The 26,723-nt window shown below is 32.0% G+C and overlaps 1 protein-coding gene across 11 annotated transcripts in view; it reads right to left on the reverse strand.

The window, feature by feature from the left end:
• Positions 1-26,723, reverse strand: part of MARCHF1 (membrane associated ring-CH-type finger 1) — a 633,309-nt gene that overhangs the window by 416,120 nt on the left and 190,466 nt on the right. For 7 of the 11 annotated variants that reach the window (XM_074337792.1, XM_019737038.2, XM_019737035.2 and 4 more), the window contains exon 2: positions 23,538-23,614. The exons of 1 other annotated variant lie outside the window; for it this stretch is intronic. The gene's annotated coding sequence lies outside the window, so the exon portion shown is untranslated. Of the gene's footprint in view, positions 1-22,411; positions 22,556-23,537; positions 23,615-26,723 lie in introns of all 11 variants that reach the window. 3 more of the 11 variants (XM_074337794.1, XM_074337795.1, XM_074337793.1) reach the window with 1 other exon arrangement.

Here is a 26,723-nt window from a genome sequence, read left to right on the forward strand (position 1 = left end):
AAACAAAATAAAATAAACTTCTATGTTTAAGTCATGGTGTTTGTTTTGTTTTTTCCTTGTGTGTAGACAAACTTAACATTAGCTAAAAAAAAAAAAGGCAATTATTTTCCCTTAAAGAAATGTAATCAATCAATTAATCAATCTCTTTGAGACATATCCACTAAAAGCCAATGTTCACTGATATAATAAAAAAGAACTTCACATTGCATTCCATTTCTTGATTTTAAAATGTACCTCTTGGAAAGCCAGTTATTCAAACCCTTGTCTCTGGTGAAATTGACAACTGTCAGGGCAATGGGGGAAAAAATTGCTTGGATGCCTGGTGAAGTTTTTGATGAAAATATTCAGATATAGAAACCAATGAGTCACAACGATGCCTGTTGAACTTCTTTGTTCCCTAAAATTGCAAATTCAGATATGTTGCCAAAAACTGCAGGTGCTCCATCCATGCAGAGTAACAAGATTTTCTTTCCAGTTGAAGTCTGGCTCAGCATAGAAATTTTTCACCATCTGAAGATACTGAGTTTGCAAAAGGGCTCATAGAATTCTTCATTGATATTTGATGCGTGTACATAGAGCTGGTTGTACTGAAAGTACAACAGCCACTGTTTCATCTGGTTGTGTGTTGAAGGGAAATAACAACTGCCAATTCCTCCATGATCTATTTCAAAATGGTAACAGAGTATCAGCGACTCCAGAAGAAACGATGTCCTGTTACAGAGGCATTGGCTGCGTGTGCTTCCTCATAAACCAACCTGACATTTCCAGGGCATGGCTTCACCATGAGCTTTCCGGTGTGTATCCGTTCTTTCTCTCAGCAATGTGATAAGCAATTCTGCAGGATGCTTCAAAACCAGGCTTTTGTGTTGAGACAAAATTCAAGTTTTGATAAAGTTCTAGCTTTTTCAAATTAATGCTTCTTATAAAAAAATGCCACATCATTGATACATTTTCAGGATGGATAAATAAAAGATGTTTCTTCAGCGTTCTTGGCATTAGATGCATTGGCAAAAAATCCTGACCATGTGGGAGCACTTCAGTTTTTGTGCACCATCAAGCTTAGCATGAAAATAAAATTACACTACATGTAGGCTTTGTGTTATTATACTTATGTTTTCCAATCAACATTAACCTGATATAAATAAATACATGTTATGTCCACAGTCATGAAGGTGGGTACATTTGTGTGAATTCCTATTAAAGAATGTCACACTACGTGAAGTTTGCATTATCTGATGATTAACAATTGTACACTTGTTTTAAAGTAATAAAACTTTGAGAATAAAACCTGACCTTAATAATTTTCATAAAGATGGACAACATTGAGTAAATGAAATATTTTTGCAAGAAGTTCATAAATTGGAAGTAGATAAAAATAACCATTTGATTCTCAGACCTGCCACTTAGTATTAACATAAACACTATCAAGCTTTTTATCCTCTTTGTGTCTCCTTGTTTTCTAATGCATAGAATGAAATTTTTACTTAAAGTAAATTCAATAAAGATAACTTAGTATATAAGTCAATTTGCATAAACAAAAGATTTTAGTTTTGTTTCTGGGTCACATTTTGCCTATTCTGTCATTTTTGTGCAAACAAAATGAAGGATTTAAAAATTAAGAATGGTCCCCTTTTTTCCAAAATATCCATATTTTGATATTATATTGCTAAATATAATGTAAAGTTATACAGTTTAGCTAAAGACTTACACACTAATCTTATTACAAATTAGATAAACAGTGGTTTAGAATAGTATATACTAAAAAATATATTGGAGAATTTAATTGAAAGTGATCTCATTGGGGAAAACTTTCTGGTATGTTTTCAGGCTATATTAACAGAAAACAGAACCTCAAATAAAGGAGAGGCTAATCATACAGTATTGCAATTTTACCAGATAACATTTCTTTCTTTTGTAGTTCTGGAATGAGATGTGATAAAGTGTATAAAAATATTTTGTGACCAATGCATAATAAGAAATATTGCATAAAAATGAAGAACCATATTATTTAATAAGTAATTGAAAATTTTAGGATTTTTACCAGGACAAAGTGGGAACAATCATGAATGTTTTCAAATAATTGGACAGTTTTAATTTAGGAAAAAAGGCCCAACATTCTTCATAGCCTTCAAGGAACAGAACCAAGACAAGTAAGTAAAAATTAGAAGATACATTTCGATTCAATATAAACAAAAACTTTCTAATAGTTGTAACTTTCTAAGGATGAAATGGATTTTGATAAGCACCACTAGAAATGCTCCTCTCTACATTTCTCCTAAGCCATGTATTTTTGTCCTTTTCTTTCATGCATCACATTTTGATTTGATAAGTGTGTAAATAATCTCCTCCTCATATTATCACCAACAAAAATGGTGAAGAGACAAATTCCATGCTGCTAGAGGGTAGTTCTCAGTTACATCAGTTTATTAAGAATATTCCTTGACAATAATTGTTCAGTCATTTACAAATTCAACCAACTACCCTATCATTGTGCTCTCTTCCATCCATTTCTTTTGCAAAGTCATCATACGAGACTACTGTAGTCTTTCCACATCTACAACAGTCCAATAACTTTCATACCAGCAACAAAAGACAAAAACAGAGATGTCATGTCATTTACACCAGAATCTTGTTGGTTCCCAGTCAAATGCTGTTATTTCTATTTGCTCACAAATTATTTCAAAAATAATTTCTCTCATAAATTGTCATGTTATTTGGGTACTTTGCTTCTGAACTCCAACTTTCCCCACTTTAACAATCTGAGTTTTTCATTGATGCGTTGATTCATTATATAAATATGATTCATCTTTAAACTTCTTTCAGTACCTACGTAAGTACGGAAATTTTTGTTTCCTAAAATTTGAATTCATTTTGGAATATTTCTATTGAAGTACCCTCAATGGGGAAAAAATGTTAACTAAATTACTCAAGCAGCTCAAGTAGCTCAGTGTTGTCCATTACAGCATCTAGCCTCATGTAATGAACCTAATTCCTTTTCATTTCTCTCAACTTCAACAAAAATGAAAGAGCCTTTTGCATTGTGTTTGAATTGTTCTAGTCTTTATTTTGAACTCTTACAATCCAAATACTATTCTTAAAATTTCAAACTAAACTTTTGTGTTCTCTATAGCAGTATAGCCAGAGAAATTGAGTTATAGCAAACATTCCTTCAAAGCTATGTTTTAAAAGAATTTTGTCATTATATGTAATGTTAAATAGATACATACGTGATATGTAGAGGCTTCCAGTATTAATACACCTTATGGAAGGTGCGTAGAGCTTTTCCCCCCAGAGGTTTGAGATGGTATTCTTGAGTTTAAGAAGGTCCTATCTAGAATTTTACTAGAGTGTAAATTTGTATATGAAACCAAGAGAGGGTTCATTTCAAAAATTGATTAGTTGAGAATATGGGGGAGGGTTCAATGCTTATTCTTTGCAGGGTGACCACATATTCTGATTTGCCTAGGATGGTCCACATTTACCCCAATCAGCCCATCATCATATCTAGTTAGTGCTCCTTTACCTTTATGTAATGCTCAAAGAATCTGCTTTGAGCTTGAGTTACAAATTAAACATCATTTTTCCAATTTGAAAAAGTAATAAGTAATATTTTATCTCTCATTCAGAGTGAAACATCATAGTTTTTTTATATGAGGAAATACTAGTTTGTAAAAATAATAACTATCAATAAGTATCCTAGAAAGTATTTAGTAATATTTTTCAAATTTAAAAGAAATAAAGCATTATTCTTCTATAGCATTTGAGGTTTATTTTTGCGATGGACTATCTAGTTTTCACTATAAAATCTGTAAGTGAAAAATCTATAACTTGTCAATAATTCATTTCAAAACAAAATGTAATAGTGGTTAAAACACAATAGTTTTAAATATTATGAAAATATTAAATATTAAGAAAATAAAAAGTATTTTCATCCATCAAGGAATAAAACTGTATTTACTAATTGCACTTGCATTTAATGAAAGGTCGTATTTTAATTAATATGCTTTTAAAAATGAATATTAATAAAGCAAACATAAGTCAATGCCAGTTTCCCAAATTAATTCAACTTGTTGTAATGAATATTTAAAGTTTTGTTTTGTTCCTTTGAGATATGTTGCTGTTCTTATTTCTTTCTATAAGACATCTCTTCATATTGTTACTGACAACACATAGCTTCCTAGTGGTGAACTTTGCTTTTAAAACTTCTCACCCTGCTGTGTTTCTGGCTCCTACTGTAAGTGTACACTACATGAAATAAAACTTTATACTTTCTTCTTCCCAACTACCCCACTCTGTACTGCAAGAGCGATGCTTCATTATATCTTTTCTGCATTCTTTAGTGCAACAAGAAAGTGAAATTCATATGAAATACATAATTCCAATGCCAACAACATGATACATCTGTAGATATTTTTCAAAAGATAGTGAAACTGGAGAGGAGTAACAACATTATTTTCACTCTGCGCTTTGAGCTAGTCAAAAATGTGGAAAAGAAAGTCATTTTGACAGGCAAAAGCCATGACGTCTTCTCTATTTGATACATCATAGGAGAGATGCAGTGAAAGTAACACAGAAACTACTGATAATAGCTCAATTTTTTTTTCTACAACAAATATGAAAACTTTATAATTCCCCAATGTAGATTCGTGGTTTTCTACCACCATAATTATTCACTATATAATGCTTTTTCTAGAAACTGATAAATTTTAAATGTTCTCATTATTCTCTCTGAAAGGAAACTGGAAGCATTAGTTTTTAATAAAAATAGGAGCACTAAAACCCTGAGATGAAGTTATTTTCTCTAGTAAAATAACTTTATTAGTGCCTTACCTCTGCATATAACTAAACTGGTCAATTCAAATAGACAGGAAAAAAAAATTAACATATGCATCAATTTAGGAGTAGTGATATCAAGTACAATTGAAATTCATATGAAAGAGTCTGGTGGTGACTGATCTTAACATAGAAGATGAAAGTGAGTGAGTTCTAAAGAACTGTAGATTTTACACAGTGAAGAAAAAAATAATGTAAACACTCCGGAACAAAGTTTATCTTAAGTACAATGACCTGCGCAGACATTAGAAGTAAGATATGATTTAGGAGTTGAGTTCATGAATAGCCAGATGAGTCTGGGATGTACACATAAAGGATAGAATATGAAAGTCTCTGAACATGAGCTAAAGATTTTCACATCATCATTGCTAGAGTGAATGTTGTACACCCCCAAAATTCATGTGTTAAAACCTAATCCTCAATGTGATGGTTAGGAGATCAAGCCTTTGGGAAGCGATTAGGTCTTGAGGCTGAAGCCATCACAAATGAGATTGGTGTCCTTATAAAAGAGACCCCAGAGAGCTCCCTAGCTCCTCCCACCATGTGAGGACATAGCGATAAGAGGGATGTCTGTGAACCAAGAGGCAGGCTCTCACCAGACACTAAATCTGCTGATGCCTTGCTCTTGGACTTCCCAGTCTCCAGGCCTCTGAGACACAAATTCCTCTTGTTTATACGTCACCAAGACTGAGGTATTCTGTTACAGCAGCCTGAACTAAGACAACCATGCAAGAAATTAAAGGCCAGTGAATTTTGATAAGGAGTAAAATGCTGAATACACTATTTTAGAAAGTTAAACTTTAGTAAGTAAATACTAATAGCTGATATTTGCTGAGACTTTGTTATGGATCAATGATTGTGCTAAGAACTTTCCAAAATATTTCATTTTGAAAGGGATTTTTCTGAAAGAAGACCACAATGCAAATTAAGTTCTTAGATAGTTCTTTCAGTGTTGAAAGACTGAATATATAAATGAGCAATAGCCAGACCATATATGGCTAATAGAACTCTGATCAATCTCAGAAGTCCAGAAGTCCAACTTCTGGGACAACTAGAGCAAAAAGCCAAACCTTTGCAGCAACTGGCCCAGAATAGTCAGGACTTGATCAACAATTCACATATTTGTTTGTTTTTCTCTTTTTGCTTCCAACTCAAAACCAATCAGAAATGCTCAATATGCTCCTACTACAATCTTGTGAGCTGCACAAGATTCCAACTTTCCCATGCTAATGACCGCCAATCAGAGCATACCTGAAAACGTCCCTTTCTTTTACTATAAAGCTTTCCCACTTGACTAATTACCTCTGAGTTTCTGCCAAGTGCAAGTGATGGGGACTGCCTCCCTTGGTATAGCAAACTCTGAATAAATATACTTTGTTTGTTCTCACTGGAGTGGTCTTCATTCATTTCTAGAGTATGAAACAGGCAAACGACCTTTCTAGAAGCAAATATAGAAACACGTATCACATCCTTGAAAACAGGTATCAACTTTAATTCCATCTAATTCAGATAATTTTGCCTGGAGAAATTAATACAAAGAACATAAAACTCTATATGAATAGTCCTAGCTGCATTGTTTATAATATTGAAAAAGTAGAGCCAACCAGTCTAAAAATAGGTGTTTGGCTGAAAAATTGTGGTAATAGAATAAAATAACAAGTAGTCATTAAAAAGTATTTAGTAGAGGAATAGTTATAGACATGAAAAATTTTCCTCAGTATATTTTAAAGTGACATGACAACAGGTTATATATAGTACAAACGGCACTATCTTATAGATTATTTTCAAAAATCTATCTACAGTGGTTTCTACTAGATGTTTTAATAAAGTATGGCTCATCTTTTCTTCATTTTATAAATCTATATATTTTATTATTATAAGAAAAAATAATCTTCTATCTAATTATAAGAACAAAACAAATGCTACCCTGTTTTACATTATTGTTCGGTCAAAACAATTAACCCATTTGTAACTATGACATTATGTGTGCTTTGTATTTGATGAAATCTGCCTCAAAATGTTAAAACAGATCAGTGATTTTAGAAATTTTGAAAAAACAAATCAATGAAAACAGCCTCTGTTCTCTCGAGCTACCATATTTTAACTCTCTATACCAAAAAGCAAAAATATTAGGTAAATACTAAAAAAAAATACATTTCTAATAGCATGTCAGAACTTACAAGACAGTAAGAAAGTACTGAGTTGTGTTAAATTAAAAAAGAATGCCCCCATTCTTCAACTCAAAGTGTGTCCACACCCTCTGTCATGCCCACTCTGCCTCTGGTTTCACTGTGCGACTCGCTTTGGACCAATGGAATGCTGGCAAGCATGTGGCATGCAAGAGACTGAAAGGTGCGTATGTGTTTGGATTTTTCTCACTCATATCGTCTGTGACAGCCATGAGAGGGACATACCCAGGTTAGCCCTATGTAGTCCCAGGGAGAGAATGAGAACAATGAGAAGTGCCATCAAATCACTCCAGTCATGGCAGCTGAGGCCATCATCTGCTGACTGCCACCTGGCCCCTGCACAGCTACAAGCCCCACGAGGAGCCTGAGAGCTGCCTAGCTGACCACTCCAGATACATGAGCAATATGTGCCTACTTCTGTATATCACTGAAGTACCGTGATTGTTACATAGCATTATTATAGGACCAGATAACTGGTACCGAGACAAAGTCTAAGTGATAGTTGGAAGCCAGATGATTAACAGGAATCCGGAACTCATTTTGTCCTGAGAGTATTTGCCAAGATGACTGAACTTATGCTTTAAAAAAAAATATATATATATATATATATTTTTTTTAAGTTATTACCACAATAAGGTTAGTTAACACATCTATCAACTCATGTACTTACAGATTTTCTGGTGTGTGGTGAGAACTTTTAAAATCTCTCTTAGCTACTTTTAAATATATAATATAGTATTGTTAACTATAGTCAACGTGCTGTATATCCTTTTCTTTTGATATAGTAACAGGAAGTGGAAAAGGGCATTAAATGTTGGGGTGTGCCCTCAAGGTGGGGGTGGACTCTAAAAGGCCATAGTAGGTGACCCAGGTGCTTGGCAGAAGAAAATCAAATGTCTCTTTGAAGAAAGATAGCTTTCAACTTAGGACTCCTAGAATTCCAACAAATAATTTTCTTTTAAACATAATAAATAAATAAACAAACAAACAAACAAACAAAGCAGTTCACAAGAAAAAAACAGTCGAGTATATTAGAAATAAGGAACGATATACAACCGTTAGAGGAAACAAAAAGCAGAAAACGACTTGAAAATACATTCAACATTAGAATTCAAAGAAACCAGTTTAAAAACAACTAGGCTTACTGTGTTCAAATAAATAAAACACAAGATTTAAAGTAACACCAGTTAACAGTGTTAGAAACTATAAGAAATAACCTAGCATTTTTTTAAAAAAAGAACACATAGAACTTCTAGAAATGAATACTATAGCTGAAGCTCAAAATTCAAAGACTGGCTTAAGAGCAGATTAGACATAAATATATTAACTTCTTTATTAAGATACATTTTTGGTATATTTTGGGGTATAAACTTCTATGTTAATGTTGAGAAATCACACTTACAATCCCACCACCCAATTGGGTCAGTGTTCTGAAAACCCTTCCTAATTTGATGGATGGGAAATTGTATTCTATTATTACTTTAATTTGTATTTCTGTTATTTTGAAGGAGGTTGAGCATCTTTTTATCCATTTAGGGTCTTTTTCCTTTTTCACTTCTTCCTCTGTACATTGTTTATTGATATTTTTGTCTATGTTCCTATTGTGTTATGTATTTGCTTCTTACTCCATTGTAAAATATATGTTATACAATGATATTAGCACTGTGTGTTACAGATGGCAAATACTCATATTTTTTCCATGTGTGTTTTCTGTCAAAGAAAAACATGGTTCTATAATTTCTGGAAAACCACTATTTTAAGAAACACAGGAGAAAAATTGAACAAAAGAGATGTTTGTATTTTCATCCAAACTGGAAATTAAAAATGGAAGTGATCACAATGATTATACTTCTCCATAAAGCAATGAACAATAGTAGTGATTGCCAGTCAGTACTTTTATAGAAGCTTTATTCTTTACAATGTTAATAAATATATGCAAGTTTTTTTATTGTAATGTATTTAGCTAGACAACATGTCTTCTTATTTTTAGTAGAGTTCATTATAAAATACATACCTAAGAAAATATTACCAGAATAGAGAGTAAATTTAAGGCCTCATATAACTTCTAATTTAATAAAACAAGGGATTCTAACGTAGCAATTCAATGAATCTTCTAGTCTAGAAACTTTCCCACTTATTTACACTCCTTTGTAAAAGTATTAGTGTGTCTTTTCTTTTGGTCAATTTTATCTACTTTCGTATTTCTATTCATCTACTTTTAAGCAGTCATAATTTGACCATTATCAAAATAAAATAAAATTTCACAACACAAATAATCAAAAAGAAGTATCTACCTGCATTTTAATAATATTAATATTACAGATTTATTATGGAAAGAGTGAATAGTGTTACAAACAAAATATATTAATACCAGTGGGGTAGTCTAATACATTGGTAGCTCACAATAAGCTATAGCTTATATTCATACTCTAGTGTAATCCCATTCTCTTGACTTGGGACTGTCCTGGTGGCTCATTTTAACTAACTGCAGTTAAATTGACAAAAAAAAAAAAAAAAAGACTCTAAGAATTTCTGAACAAAGGTCAACCAGCTATCGCTGAAAATTTTGCAATCATAATTTAAGAATGCCACCCTAGACCAATATCTTGAAACTGAGAAATATTGTTTACATATGAAAATATCAAAATCAGGTATGTTTCTGATTCAAAATAGCACACACATAATTATGCTAGCAGATTTTATTCACTGATTTTATTTAAATTTGTTATAGGAAATGATACTGTTTTAATATGTGAGTACTTTATGGAGTAACTTAGTAAAGGAAGCTTTTTGTAAAATAAAAACTTTTCTGACAAGTTCTTAAGTAAAAAATAATACTACTGCTCTTGTTTGCTCAAAGATATAGACTGAGCCCTCCAAGAAAGGGAAGCTTCTCAGAATCCCAACATATCTGGGGGAATGCAGGAATCTAAACAAGCTCTGTGAATGTTCCTCTACTCATTAACTATCAGCAAAGGGTTGCCTCTTAGTTTTGTGGCAAAAGGGAAAAATGCCCTTTCATATGGTCAAGGTTTCCTGGAAAAACAAACACACACACACAAACACACACACTAATGCAGAAACCAGCTGCTAGGAAATTTGGTCACTAGATCTTTACCTATACATGTGTTTAGCCTTTAGTTTTTCCCAACATGGATGTGTTTTATCCATGGTTCCACTAGAGCAATACTAGACGAATAGGCATCTTGACTGAGAAAACTAATGAAGACATCATCTAAGAACACTGTGCTAATAAACTGTCTCATACCATCTGGCTGGCAAATGTGCACAGGTCTGCTCACTATGCCCTGTGCATGTCATCTTGTCCACCCTGCCAACAGAGCAGGCAACTTATTCATGTATTACTGTTTTCCAAATTATGAAAACAGCCCCAGGAGGCTACTTTCCCCAAAGCCTCTTCTTCCTCATACGCACATATGCATAGTCCCTGTAAATGTCAAAGTCTCCAAAAACACAAGTTTGTTTTTCTCCAGTGAAGCTTGTCTTCTCATTTCACCTTCAGCAGTCAAGGCATCAAATTATGTATTAGTGAAGTAAATTATCCCCAAGAACACTAGGGACAGATGCTACACTTCTTATTGCCTTCAGCTTAAATATATTAATTTACAGGCCCCATATTTGCATAATAAGAAATGAAGCAACAGATGAAAGACCTTTATAGTAATTCTTATCCGCTCCTCTCCCAATTTGGTCTTCACATGTCTTTGAATTCAATTATAGTCTAGAAGATGCCAATTATATAGGAAATTTAAAAAAAGAAGCAGCAGAAAGGGATGGTAAAATTTTCACTTCATTAAACAGATTCACATATTTCCTAGAAAGCATACATACAAACATTATCTGTGCTTTAACACAGAAAATTATTTTGAGGACACTCTACGAAAACATCAAGTAACTGGGCATCATATTATCACTTTCTTTTGTTCAAGGTAATGACAAAGAAACGTATGTGTTAAAAACAGAGCAATTCATAAATTGCATCTCATTTTCAAACCCATGAAGCAAGCAATGTGATCATTCCTGAAATTAGCGAATGTGGTGTGTTCATCCGGACTTGCAACCCATTTTAAGCTGAGGAGAAACAGGACTGTAATGAAGCTCGTTCTCACAAATCACTGCTACAAATCAGTGCCAGCCATGTGGAATACTGAAATTAGAACTGACATTAAAAACGCACGTTGCCCGTATTCTGCCCTGAATCTCAAAGCTCTTCTCACACATTGAGATGTTTTTCCTACAAATTGCTCCAAAAGATACGTAAATAAATGGTGGTTTTGATAGGGAAGGTCTCCCATTTATTATACTTCCTTACTTCCTTTCCCTCCCTTGGAGCACATGGCACGTTTGCTATAAGGGGACAAAGGAAGTCACCAAGGTGACGCTGCCTCTTCGCAGAAAGTAAAGGAGGAGTTCAGGTGGGTAAACCGATGAGAATGTGTTGGCTACTGCCTCTGCAGAGTGGGAAATAAAGTCAGATGAGGTTTAAAAGTTGGTGAATGGCTTTTTGTTCTGTTGTTTTTAATAAACAGCTGGCTTTTCTCTTGGACCAAATGCCATACAAAATTAAATTGATATGCTAATGATCCATCTTGTCACATGTTTTATAAATAGGTGTTTTAGGGGTGAGTGCTGGTATGATGACTCCATTCCAGGCTCATAAATGAACAACATGGAATTGGTACCAAGGGCATGAGTGAGGGGACAACAGCTAGACAGAGGTAATACCTTGCTTTTATACAGAAAGCAGTATAGATTCAATAGGCAGAAAGCTTACTCCAAAAAGCATGTATTGTTGTTACTGTTTTAAATGAAATAAAACAGTATATTTCACAGCATCCCCCTCAACTCTAAGCTGCATCCACTGGTCTGGTATATAGACATGGTCTTGTTTACATCTTTAAGGAAATAACCAAAGTGAGCAAATGGTTTTGATGGTCTTAATGTTAAATTCCAGCCCCACCTAATTCTGCTTCAGTCACTTTATTTCTTCTTTCTTTCTTTTTTTTTTTAAATCTGATTCCACACTTCCACAGAAGATCTAAAAGGACCCCTAGGAGTAATTTCCAACATTGCAATAAAAAAATATAAAGGCACAAACATAGAGGCAAACACAGAAATCATTTGTAGTATATTTACTTTCTACTTCTATTAGCCATACTTCTTTTAGATTATTTTGACCTAGGGGTGTGATTTTTTATTTTTATTTTCTTTTAAACCTGTTTTAGCTTCTGTGATGTATTCTGCATTAGCCTCACATATGAAAGATCGCTACTTAGTGTAGGGGCCTCTAAAAATCACTGAGCATTTGCCAATTATTAAGGACTATGTTTGACACTTTGGTATGTTTATTTCATTGCATTATCATTGCTTCATCAGTGAGGTATGATTTATCCCATTTCATAGGTAAAGAAGCTAAGTATCATAAAAAGTGAGGAAATGTATTAGGTCATATAGCTAATAAGAGAAGCTGGAATTACGTTTTCCCTCCTACTAAATTTATTACAAAAAAGGATTTCTGTCTTTAAAATGTTGAACTTGGATTAGTAATTTTAGTTTATTATAATTTATTTGCGATATGAGATTGCATATTATTGTATATCATTTTCCCCATCTGGACTAATTATTTTTTGGATATAAAGGTATACAATATACATTTGGTTAATTAAAGTGAATTAAATTTCCATATTTTAGATAAAAAACACTATTTTTATTAGGAAAATAATTTATCTAAATGTAATTGCTATTGCATAAGCTTAGTAAAATGAACAATTATTATTTGCTATTCTAAGATAGTATTTTATGTAAACTCTAAATTTGTCAACTTCCAAAATTCAGTAAGTGCTTATAATTTCTTCTTCTAGAGTGTCATGTGAATTATAGTTTCAGATTCTCAAAATTCAAGTAAGAAATATTGCAAAATAAGCACTATTTTATCAATGTTTTAATTGAGAGACATATGTTTGTATTTCATGGCTCTTTAAGATTCAGTTTCATTAGCCATCCATATTTCTTAAACCATTATTAACGGCCAATAAACAAACCTCACTGACAACTTTATCACTACATATAAAATGACACAATGCTTCTGTGTGACTAGAAAAGTTGATGACAATTTTTTAAACTAATGAAATCTAATAAAATAATGATTATCTACTTATATTTTACTGAAGGAATTCACTTATTAAACCCAAAAAGCCCAAAGAAAATCTTGTATGCTATCACTTGCTACCTCCTATTACTTGATTGCATAATCTTAACCTGTAAATGGACCATTTAATGTTTTTCTCTCTATTTCGCCATTTAATATATTTCTTTTATCTACATAATCTACTTTGAAATATCCAAAAATTACAAAATTATTTTTTCCAGCAATAAAAATGCTTTTCATGTAGTTGATCTATTATTTGAGTTACAGAAAAATTGTATTTCACAGTTCTATTTATATAGGTATCATAAATCTAAAATATACTGTTTTGTAATTTATTTAAAATCCCAAGATAAACCAAAGATATTAGCTTTATGAGATTTTTTTTCATAGGCCATAAATTGCAAAAAGTTAGTAAAAGTTAAATTTGCTCTTACAAAAAAAATGATTTTCAGCCCTTTCAAAGCCATTTTAGGAGACTCTTATTTATTCCACTGTGTGTATTGTCATAATGGAGCTAAAGATTTAAAAAAAAAAAAAAAAAAAGCATACTCAGATACAAGAGATTATATTCTCCAACCAGTACAAAATAATAATGTCATATTATGTGCTCTCGACAATAGCACTTTCCCTTTTAAATAAGACCATAAGACACCTTATTGTCTTTTAATTTGCTAAATTCCCAATGACATTAAAGCAGAGACTTAAGAAAGAATATTGTAATTTAAGAGTTTTTGTGCATTAAAAATAATACATAGTTATTAAGAATAAAAATCATGGGCACCTAAAGGGAAATATAACTATTACAGATTTCTCAAAGGCAAATGCCAAATGAGTTTCTTTCAATATACCTGCCACAATTCTGTAGTGCAATTCTAAAGTCTGTCTTGGTGTATGAAAATCACTTCTGTTATGAAATCTAATTACATTTTTGTATTCCTCACCATTTTTCTAGATAGGCACAGGATAAGAGAGGACACAATTGGATCGAGGTAAAGATTGAATTATGAAAAAAATAAATCTTGCCATCCTGGTTCTATTGATTTATAAAAAATATTTGCATGGGAATGATTAATTATTGCAAGGACTTGATGATGTAGGTTAATAAAAATAACTAAAAAGAAGAAAAAAGGCAATTAAAAACAAAAGGTATGCTATCTATGCCTTCTAGAAATACAATTTCCAAAATGATGTTTTACTCACTCATATTAAACCTTGGGATTTATAATATTATTAAAGGATAAAAACAATCAGCCCTAAAGGATAAAAAAATAACTTCTTTCTCTAAATATGCTTCTGCTTTTCAAGTGTTGGTTCAGTTTAACACACCAGGTACACTTTTATTTCCTGTACCTAAGACCACTGTATAAATTTTATGAATACTGGCTAAAAATAATACATTTGTCCTGAAGGTGTATCATGAATCTTATTAAACAATTCTCATTAGAAAAACAGACTGTACTATGACTTTTGTTTAAAAATATGAAGCCATTTCCTTAATAAGTATATAAATGACCAATAGTAACCTTAGATCCTTCATTAATATAATACAATTTACTTTTAGCCATGAAAAGTTCAACATGTTTTACTATGGTAAACACGAGGAATTAAGAGTAATAGTCATTCAGTGTTAATTAGGTATTGTAGAGTATTTTACTGAACTCTTTCATCTATCTATGTTACAGATTAAGAAATCAAATGTTCAGATGAGCAACCACATAGCTAAAAAGTAACAGTTAATATTCAAGCCCAGAAAAGTTCATACTCTGTGTTTTTCATCACTAAACCACATTGAACTAAAGTTTAAGAAATTAATACCAGGGGTGCCAAAAAATTGTATACAAGTGGACATTGGTCAACATTGCTCAAGCAGTAGTTTGCTGTAATCAGAAGTGTCTGGACGCTGATGGTAACCACTCTGAGCACCTCTTATAATTGCAGAAGTCAAACGTGATTTGTGTTCACCTTTTGTTATCAGTATATATCGAGTATTACAATTTTAATAATTTTCCTTTCTTAAAATGTGTATACATTTTTTGGCACCTTCTGTACATGTTAGGAGAAAATATTGGGAATGTCAGTTATTGTCAAGAAATCACAAATAATCTCTGTTAATGATTTGCTATCATGTATGTGGACCGAAGCCATTTGATATAATTTTTGGAAGATAAGCAGTGGCTTAAGAAGAGGAAACAATATCTATGAAGTGAATGAAAGGAAATATAATAACAATAATTACAAAATGGAATGTATGCCTGGAAATAAAGTTTCAACTAATGATTTAATAAAACTAATATATGTGATTACAGAATGTTGCCTAAAGATCTTATTAAGCATATGAAATTTTTAGCATGCTTGTTTATAAAGATCAACTAGGTAAAAATATAATTTAAAAAGCACTCATGATTGCATCAAAACTTAAAATATATAAGAATAAACTATTTATCTTTAGATCCTGCACTGTAACAATTACAAATCTTTACCAAGAAAAAATAAATTATTTGAAAAGTGAAGAGTTTTATGATGGTTTTAAATGGGAGAAATACATATTGTAAACATGTAAAAATTTCCTAAATAAGTATAAATATTTAACAAAAATCCAGAATATTTTTCTCTATTTTCAAACTTGACATAGGTCAAATTTATAATTTTCAACTATGATATATAATCCTTCTATAATTTGAAAGAAAATTACCATTAATATTGTCATCAGTTTGTAATTTGCCTCATAGTTAACAGAAGGCAACTTTATGGTGAAAAAAATTGGCTCAGTCTGCTTCTGCAATAAAAGATCAAACCTTAGAGACACCTCGAGTCAATTTGTTCAGGTGTCGAATCTTTTGAAAAGAGATGATCATTAGATTGATTTAGATTATATATAAATATGCCTTGAATATTAGAAAGGTTAATAGAATGAATGAATTTTTACTTTCCCCTCTTAATTTATAAAGTAGGAAACTGTACCCCAGAGAAACAAATGGATTTTCCAGGGTGATAAAGCTAATGGCAAAGCCATGACAAGGACCCGCAGCAAGTACCTTTCTGACCACATGCAGTGCCTGCTGAGATGTTCCAAACAAGGAATTTTTGGAGAATTTATAACACCTCTGAAAAACCAAAAGTGATTATTTTAACATTGTCTAGTATATAATAATTCCTACAGACTCACAAAGTAGCCAATACAAAAGAAGGGAAAGAATCAATGATACATTGGAAGAATTTATGTCTATATTACTTAGGAAATGGCGATAGTACTATAGAAAATAGAAAAAAATACAGGTAAAGTTCAGAAGACATATAAGAATAATTGCCACATTATTTAAAAAGAATCTTGTAGTTAAATATTTAATGTTTAATATATTAAATGCTCATGGAATTATATAAAGAAAATCTAACTGATATGTATTAAGGCCTACTGTGTGCCATGTAAAGCACCTAACAACCAAGAGAGGGTAAAGACTAACCATCACCATCTTACAAAATGTTTCCTTGGGCTGAGACTGAGCAAGTACTTGGCCTAAGTACCAACTACCAAGGCCACCCAATGAGAAATTATCAATCAAGATCTAAATTTCAGTTTCACTCCAAAGCTTGAGCTCTTCTCATTGCACATATGGTGTTAGAAGGTTTGATATAAATAACTATATTCTATGTATTGAAGTGGTAGAATAGTGTTGGAGTTCCTAACCCAGGCTACTTGGTTTCCAATCCAAACACTTTTGAATGGTAATAGCAATGGTTGAGGCTGAGTAGCTATGTTCATAACTCTTGTCTGTCCTCAAACACTGTGAGTAACACATTTAGACACAAAGTCATTTTGCCTTTGGACTAAAAACACTGAGGAAGTGCTCTCACCATAGGAAAAGCCTGCATAAATGGCCTCATTTTCCCCTTTTGGCTCCCAATGATGTAGAATTTTCTGGACCATTACAAAGCAGAAAAGACTCTGTTTTTCAGATTTATCATTTGAAATATGACCAATGTTGGATTTGTGTAGACAATCCTCAAACCAGTCAAATGCCTGAATTTGTCATCATCAACAATGCTTCGATTCAGTCTCCTCAAAATACAACACAAAGTTTGAAAACAGTACTCTTGGCAACATAAATAAAAGGTCTGACTTTGTTACACCATACAACCCAATCCAATCAATCCAATCTAATCAATTTAATCCAATCCAATCAATCAAGTCTATAACATACTTTGTTTTTATTTCTATACATTTATATATTTTTTTATCAAAACATCATCCATGTTGATAATGACTTCACAGAAACAAAATCAGTTTGAGATAAACTCTACTTCTTGGAAAGTTGTCTCTGATTATCTCAGGTAGGTATTATATAAGAGACTGTAATAGGACCAATTACCTGAGGCATATTAAGAAGCAATGATGCATAAAACCCTTTTCAATATCAAGTTCAGAGCAGGACAAAAGGTGAATTCATTAACGTTAATGTTAAGACAAATGAAAAAGAAAGTCATTTAGTAATTATGCTGGAAAAACAAATTAGAGTTTGTCACACTTACAGAAAGTCTTTTTTAAATAAAGAAATTATTCAAAAAGAATTTTTGTCAATGGTGTTTCTGAAATTATATCAGGAGTGTGTGTGTGTGTGTGTGTGTGTGTGTGTGTGTGTGTTTAAAAAGCAATAAAAATGGAGAACCGAATGCTTTTTAATTTTGTTATATTTTCTATCATGGATGCCCACATAGTAATCATGAACAAAGAAGAAAAAACATCTCTGCTAATCAGCAAGGAACGCTGCTGCAGTTCATGAGAAGAAATAATGGATAAAATTTTGTTATTTTGGGAACTGATGCTCACTATATTGATCTTTATTCTATAAATGAATCTCTAACTGAAAGGAAACTGAATTTTCCTTTTAGAGACTTCTAATTTTTGCACTTACTCATTTATGTTTATGCTACATATCAATTTTCTTTTTCCATTTAGAGGTGTTAAGAGCTTTACTCCAAATAACTACCATAACTTCCTAATATAGAACATAGATTTTTTTAAAAAAGCAGGAAAAATACACATATATCCATAAATCTACTTGGAAAAAATGTTTACCTAGCAAATTTATCATAATAGAGTTTCGATTAAATTAAACTCATTAAGAGGGCCATTTAAGGTTTCACAGTCTTGATGGTATATAGCATATCTGCAAGATCTCTGCTCAAAATCTTTAACACGAAGACACAAAATTAACATCCTTTTAATGCTCTTTTAAGCATTTAACATTCTTTTCTGACAAAAATTTTCATACTGCACACAGGTACCTCAACTTCTAGTGATAAACAGAATGAGCATCAACATATGCTAAATAAGTTTATGTGTTACCTAAATGAATGAATTCATAATCCTTAACTTTCACAATGAAATATCTTTATTTTCAACATGGCTGATATCTATACCATAGAGGTGCTTTCTCAGTCAGGAATGAAAAATTCCTGCCCTTCAGATATTCACTAAAACTTCACTTATGAATTGCCTATCATAAAACTCCTATCGTAAGCCTGCTGGAAACCATTGACATTCAAGATAATTGTCTAAAATAAGCTGACAACTATTTTATTCCTTTACGATTCTTCGGGCTTTTCCCTGTGTTTCTAAATAATCAGAAAGCTGACATAGTCACTTTGTTTCCTCGTGTGATTGCATTTAACTTTTGTTCAAGGTGTCTACCAAAGGCTGAAAAATAAGAAGCAACCATATGTGGAAGATCTTTCCCAAGTTTTACAGTTTCTATTGAGAATGCATGCCATTATGTCATTCAAATGTATAACCATCCTCATAAGACATGAGGGAGAAAAATGTTTCTTTTGAACTGCTAGCCCTTCTTTTGGACAAGGTGAGTCTACCAAACTCAAAGCTATATACAGAAACACTATAGCTTGCCCCAACACATCTGTTTGTTTGTTTTGTTATGTTTTGTTTTGCTATAACCATCTCCTGTCCAATTTTGACCCTGGCTCATGGTATTTATCATGTATCAGTGGTTTCTGGTTCATAGTCTGTATTTTTCTTGTCAATCACCACCAATGCCTTTTAGTTTAGATAATATTAAACAGCATTAAAACATATATTGTAACATATATTAAAAAAAATGTTAAAAATATATCTAAAAACAGATTGAGATATTAGCTTGTATTGCTGAAATAATTGTTATTAATTCTACTCTATCACAACAGATTGCTGGAGTCCCAAAAGGGTCCACATGGACAAGTCTCACTGATCTTACAACACTCTTGAAAATTACTAATAAATATTTTTATTTTAAATTAGTCTTCTCTGCCATATAGGAAAATATTGTTATTTTTCATTCTTTTACGTCAACTTCTGTAGGTATCTATGCCATCTGTTCTACTCTCTTTTATATATCTTACGTGTATTTTTACAAATATCACTTAAATAGTTCATTAAATTTTTTAAATTTCAGGTTAAGCATCATTTTATCTTCCTTTGAGAATGTTTAAGTTATTTCTGGCCACATCATAAGTATGTGCCTATTAGTAAATGAGCAAATCGACAAATGAAATGTTTATGGTACAACTTCATAGTTACCTCTTTCTGACCAAGTGTCTTTTAGGAAGTAAGAGGAAGATTTGTAAATGAAACAAAGAATCAAATCCATTTTGTTGCTACAAAATGTGCATGGTTATAAAACAAACTGTTTGATCATTAATGAAGCAAACAATTATTCCTGAATATCACCTCTGGACTTTATGTGGGTAAAACGTACTCAAAAATGAATGAACATTTATTTCAATATTTCAAGAACCCCTAAGTTTATTCATTTAAAATTTTACTTTTAGATAAACTAGAGGTGTAGTGATAGTATAAAATGACAAAAAATGCAAATGACCCATTTGTCTTACTATAAAAAAATGCCAATGACATAAAAACAGAAAGAATGGGGCTGACATAAAAATATAAGTAGAGATTAAAAAACTCTTGGAAAATAAGTTGAGGATATTTCACTAATTGGGAGATCTCAATGCATGTATTATTCATACAAACTGCCCTCTCCACCCAACCTCTTAATTTTCAGATTTCCATTCACTGCACATTTTCCCACTTATTCAGACTTAGATAGATGGCACCATCTTTGATTTTGTTTCACCCTTTCCCCCCATATCAATTATTCAGTAATTGATAGGAGAGAATTTCATTGAAATGTCTCCTATGACTGCCTCCCACAGGATAAAGCATAGGCTACCCAGCATGGAATTAAGATCTTTCATGGTTTAGACCAAACTTATCTACTTAGCTTTACTTTCCACTATTCATTAGATAAAATTCTCTTTTCAATACCTTTAAAGTTGGGATGTATCATACATCCTAAGTAAATTCTAAAGTCGTCTGTTGTCCTTACTTTACCCTATCTGTAATATCAGTCCTTTAGTATCCATTAAGTTTTACCTATATTTAATTTTTCAATTTTCATTACACTGATTCTCGAATAACTGCAACACTTCATTCATTCATTATTGTTGTCGTTTTCCCTACATTTCTTTGAATATGTATGTGACATACAAAGGATAGACTTAAAATAGGATGGGAGGTGAGAAAGGTCATAATATAGTCTGCATTTTTTACTGAATTTAATCCTATATTTAATTTTTATATAATTGATTTTTTTCCCCAATGAGATTATAGTAATTTGGATGCAGTGATATTTTGCACTTTTATTCCCCACAGTTTTAGAACAAATATTCATTTGATTTAATCCCTTCAATTAAAAAAAAAAAAAAAAAAAAAACTTGAAAAAAATATATGCTGATTTCATCTCTACTGAGTTTCTGGGAAAATAAAGCCTATAAAATAATTAGTTGCATGAGCCAGAAAATGGAGTTATTTCTAAATTGAAATAATTCCTTGTCTAAAATTCCAGAAACATAGCCTCTGTTGAAAGGTATCATTACCTTGCGAAGTATAATCCTTTCTTAAGGAAATGTCAATAATGAACTGCAAAAAGATACCTGTGATTTTTTTTTTTTTAATGTGCTCATTAAAGCATTGGTTTAGATGAATTCCAGCCAGATGAAATTAGCGTCGCTCCCAGGGAAGTTCTCATTGTAATTGCAAAGGTTCTACTTTGATCACTTTTTATACCCTTAGAGAAAACTGTACAAATTCTCCATCAGGGACTGGACAGTTATACAACAGGGACCATCGCTGAGCAGGTATCTTGCTAAACCAGTTAACTTCCTCTTCCGTATGGTCTCAGAAAAGCGAAGCCAATGCTGACTGAAGCTAACGACCTACCCCAGCATGTAAAATAGTAACTGGGTTTGAAACATTTCTCATGTTGGATAAGTGAGCGCTTTTTCTCTGGGATAGTTCCTGCAAGATAGGATTGGTTTCGTTCTAAAAAATCTTTCAAAATAAGGGATTTTCCCAGTGCTATCTATAGTTATTCTAGTGCTTACAAATTCACACAGCATGGAAATCTATACTGATAATAGTACAGGTTTATTATACTTCAGTTTTGTTTTTTTTCTAAATCACTACAAAATAAAGAACTGATCCCCTTTTCTATAAGATCTCTTCATATACATGAAGAATAATATTCAGATATATCTTTCTTATTTTCTTCTGCAAATGGAATTATTCTACTTCCTTTATATTTTTATCAGAGACATACTGCCAAAAAATTTTAAACACAATTTTTATTTCTCTCCTGCACCTCCTCTATATATTTCAGATTCTTCATTAGCTGAATAGGTTGATATAAAATTGTATAAAATCATTTTAATACTGTTGCTATCCCATGATAAAAAAACTGAAATTTAAGAGCTAGACACATACATGGATAAATCTGTAATAAAAAATAGAGAACTGACCATTTTTATTAAATGCAACGACTTAGAGGGAAACTCCAGGGTTTACATAGAAAAAAATAATAATATAAGTGGATAGAGTTTAGGAAAAAATGGAATTGCTTTACCACAGTTTAAATTTAAGATGAAGGTTTTTTGTTAGTCTACATAATCTTTGTTTTTTCTTCATGAAATGTGTTAATATTTGTCTTTACAAATTTTCCCTTCTTTCTTATATGTGATTTTCCACCAATTTCAGGATATTTTTGAACTGATTTATGCCTTCCAAATTACTATATAGATTCCTAAATCTGCTGTAACCTTTAAGTGTGCTCTCGTGTAATAATATTCAGCACTAATTAAGTTGTTCAAAAATACTATGGTAACAAAATACCTCTGATGAAGAGCAGTTGGGATGGTTACTTATGCCACTGATTACAGATCTTTAAGTATATCTTTTCATCTAGTTGATGCCCCGTCCATTTATTATGGAGGGGCTATAACATATTTTTTCTCTTGTTCGTTGGAAATAGTCTGCCTTGAATGTAAGGAAGGAAGGAAGGAAGGAAGGAAGGAAGGAAGGAAGGAAGGAAGGAAGGAGGGAGGGAGGGAGGGAGGGAGGGAGGGAAGGAGGGAGGTGTAGAAAGAGAAAGGGGGGGAGAGGGAGAGAGAGACAGAGAGAGAAAAGTTGCAAATGTCAAATAATTACATTCTCTCAATCTACTGGGTCTGTCATAGAAAACTAATAATTACATGCAGAGACTAGTTTAACTCAGTATAAGAAGGCAGCTTGTAAAAGAGGGGAAGATCTATTTGCTTTATACTGTATTTTAAAAACTGAAACAGCAGAATTTCTCAACTTTGATGTAATCAGGGGGTTATAAATGTGAAGGTTCTAAACATTCAATTTAATGCCATTCATGACTTTCCACACAATAGCCTTTGTTTGCTTTGTGGCATTTATAATAAATGAGTATTAGACAAATTCTATTACACCAAAGTCTTATAGTACACATCTCATCGAAATGAATATTATAATCCTGGAATGTAAAATCCAAGTATTTTGATGAGATAAAATGAATGTGTTTCCTAAAGATGGTCAGCGTTTAGTTAGCTTCATGTGGCCACATAAGAGAGTTATCACAAATTAAATCAAATATATTTGTTCACTGAGATGAAGGACATTATAATTACCAATATATTTGCACAGGCCAAATCAGTATTACTGACAGCACTGCCCCTTTAAACTAGCTCATCAGCTGATAAAGTTCTTATCATAAGTCATTAAAATATTGGCTAACAGATAAAAGGAAACAGAGATCACCTAAAAAAGAAATACTTTTCACTATTCACTGAAATAGAAAAAAAAATCAGGTAAAAGGAAGCTTGAAAAGAATAAAATCAATTAAGTCTTCCATTAAAGCAAAATTCTACTCTAATTCCAAATGGAAAAAAAAAGAAAAAGTGTTTCTCAACAGCAGAAAGTCTTCTTAATCTAGGATAAAAACAGATGAACTTACAAAATACAGCAGTGTCTCGTCTAATCACAGCAGGACAACTGAGTCTATTCTTTCAGAACTCCTTTTGGGTACATTTCCTGAAAAAGAAAATTAAAACGAATAAACTTACAGTGAAGTGTTAAAAAAATTAACCATCAGGAAACTAAGTTTGTGTAAGGGAAAAATCACACAAAACTGTACAAACTGTGGGTCTATATAAATAGTCTTTAAACTGTATTATAATCAAGACTGTTGCTGATGTCAGCTGTGCCAATACACAGACCATGTGAAAGGATGTATATATCAACTTCTATACAGTTCCAAAACATCTAAATATTTAAGTTTGTTATGATTGTGTCAACTGAAGTTCTATTTTCTAATAAGTAAGTTCAAAATGGTCTCTTCTAGTATAAGACGGAAGAGGTCGCTTATGCCCTTCCTGGGCTGCTGAATAGCTAAGCCACTGGGCAATGGCCCCAAAGACTGAGTACAAGCTAAAAATCCAACTAGAATATCCAGCCCCAGTTTGATACAGTTGTTCCATGATGATACAGTCTGAAATTGACAGAATGTTTTAAACATAATGAGGATAAAGAAAAAGATGACACACTTGAAGGATAAGCAAAGGGACATTATGTGAAGATAAGCAAGAGCTTCCGTTTGGGATCCTTGTACATTCTCAGCAGCACGTCAAGAGGAAATATTCACAGCCACATGCTTCACTGCCTCTTATATCTCCATATAAGAGTGTATATAAAATAGCACCAATTATTCCACCCCTTATTTGTTTTAGGACCCACTCCAGCAAAAGGCAAATATGATTATAATATTGAATTGTCTATGTCTGGTTGAAAGGGCTAAGAACGCCAATGTTCATACAGGTAGCTGACATCACACTCTTAGAATCTCTTCATGTTCTTTTTCAGACGAAGAAAGATCACAGATAATATTTTAACAAACTGTACTAATAGATAATATTACTAGTCATTTTCAAAGAATGGGTAGAGTGACATTATAGTTGTAGATATAATTACATGTTCTTATCATTATTGGATCTATTTACAAATCAATGCACATGCAGCTAAAGCAGAAGTTGTATAATTATTTAAAATAAATTTGCCCATAGAATTAAGAAGTTGATTTACAAAAGTCACCTGTTGCCCCTGGGAACAGACTGCAAATATATATGGTAGAAAAACTAACTTCAAACTATATACAACAAATTGAAAATCAGAAAAATAACAACAAAATGTTTCCACAAGAGAAGAATACATTGCATAGACCTACTTTTAAATTATTATCAATGCAATTTTTAAAACAGGTCACTGTTATTTCTACTTTCACTAAATAATTTTTTTATAAACTGTGCGTTTTCAAATACTCAAAATAAGTACAGTCTTAGCAATCAAATATCCGTCAACAACTGCAAAGGACATCTTTTACAAATTAAAGAATGGTATCCTCCTTTGGCCTCAGAATAGTCCAACTACTGACATCCAGCTTTAATTATGATTACCTTCAGTTTTGCTTAAATTAAAATGAATAACTTGAAAACTGCTCATGTCTCGAAGGATCGTTTTAAAGATTATGTAATTTAAATGGAATTTAGATAGTAAAATCTGAATTCCAAATACAAAGTATTGTGAAATATCAATGGATCTATTTGCATAATGAAAACAAATAAACAGAAACTCTAAAAAGTGTGCAGAAGTTATATTGTCATTAATTGCATGAGAGAGATTAGTGTTACACATTTTACTGTTTCATCATTTTAGGTTCTCCAGATGGCCTTTTGAAAGCTTAATAAACCAAATGTTTTCCCTCTTCATACTAACTATCCAACATTTACTTCCTCTTGTACAATATGGCATGACAGACAATAAAGGAATGAAGGGAGGGGAGGAAGGAAGAAAAGGAAGGAGGGAGAAAGGGTGGAGGGGAGAAAGGAAAGAACAAAGCTTACGTAAAGAATTGTGTGTTATCTGGAGAAAAGAGGGAGTTTGAGACTAAACTGTGGTTAACATTGGTGTTCTTACATATTTATCTGCGCATTTGGGTGAGGTGGGTATCAAAATTATCTTAGTATGAGTGACTGAAAGGAATCCTGAGAGAGAACTAAGTGAATAGAGAATTGTATAGATAAGTATACCTCAGAAATAAATTGAATGTCAACTATAGTTATATATTTATATAAATAAATAAATAAACATATACATGTATATCACAATAGAAGTAAAAACAACAAAAAGATAAATAGGAATATTTATCAAGAACACTATATGAAGAAAATTCTACTTACAAAAGATGCAAAGTAATCATAAAACAGTCATTTTTATCCAAGTTAATATGTACATTTTTAATTATCCCCCAAAATGCTCAGAGTTTTTCTTGTCTTGTTTTGTTTTGTTTTTCCTTCTAAAGCGGGACATGTTGATTCTAAAATACAAGTGGAAAAGTCAACAATGGAGAACAGTGAGCAAACCCTGCGAAAGAAATGAGGGGACCTTAGCTCCAGCAAATGATAAGACATGCCGTTAAGTTTCTATAATTAAAACAGTATTGTACTGGCCCAAAAATACACATAGACATTCAAAAATTAGACTCATCTCTATAATTCTCGGAGAAAATGGACTTTTAAATAAGAAAGTGTGGACAAGTGTGTAACCATTGGGCAAAATTGGATCCATATCTAACACCACAGAGCAGTATTACTGTAAATAGATAAGACATTTGAATCATTTAAAAAAACTACATACATACATCAGAAAAAAACCTACATTAATTCTTTATAATTTGGAGGCAAAATTGTCTAACAATGATGTATCCAGAAACAATAAAAAAAAATGCAGATATATCCACCTATATTTTTTTAAATTCAGATACATTCACTTATATTTTTAAAATGACAAAATGTGTCATAAGCAAACTTAAAAAACAAACTATAAGCTTTTACACAAACAACTATGAATATCAATCACAGTTTGAAATTAAGGAGGAAAAAAACACCTTAAAACCCCATAGAAATATTCAGAGTATGAACAGAGAATTCACAAGATATACAAATGATCTTTAAATACATGAAATGATGTTCATGTACTCATAATTATAAAACATACAACTTAAAAGAACCCTGAAATACTATTTCTCATCTATCAAGTTGGCAAAAATAACAAAAATATTGAGAACACACAAAGCTGTAAGGAAACA

This window comes from Rhinolophus sinicus, linkage group LG07, assembly GCF_036562045.2.
Source record: "Rhinolophus sinicus isolate RSC01 linkage group LG07, ASM3656204v1, whole genome shotgun sequence".
NCBI lineage: Eukaryota > Metazoa > Chordata > Mammalia > Chiroptera > Rhinolophidae > Rhinolophus > Rhinolophus sinicus.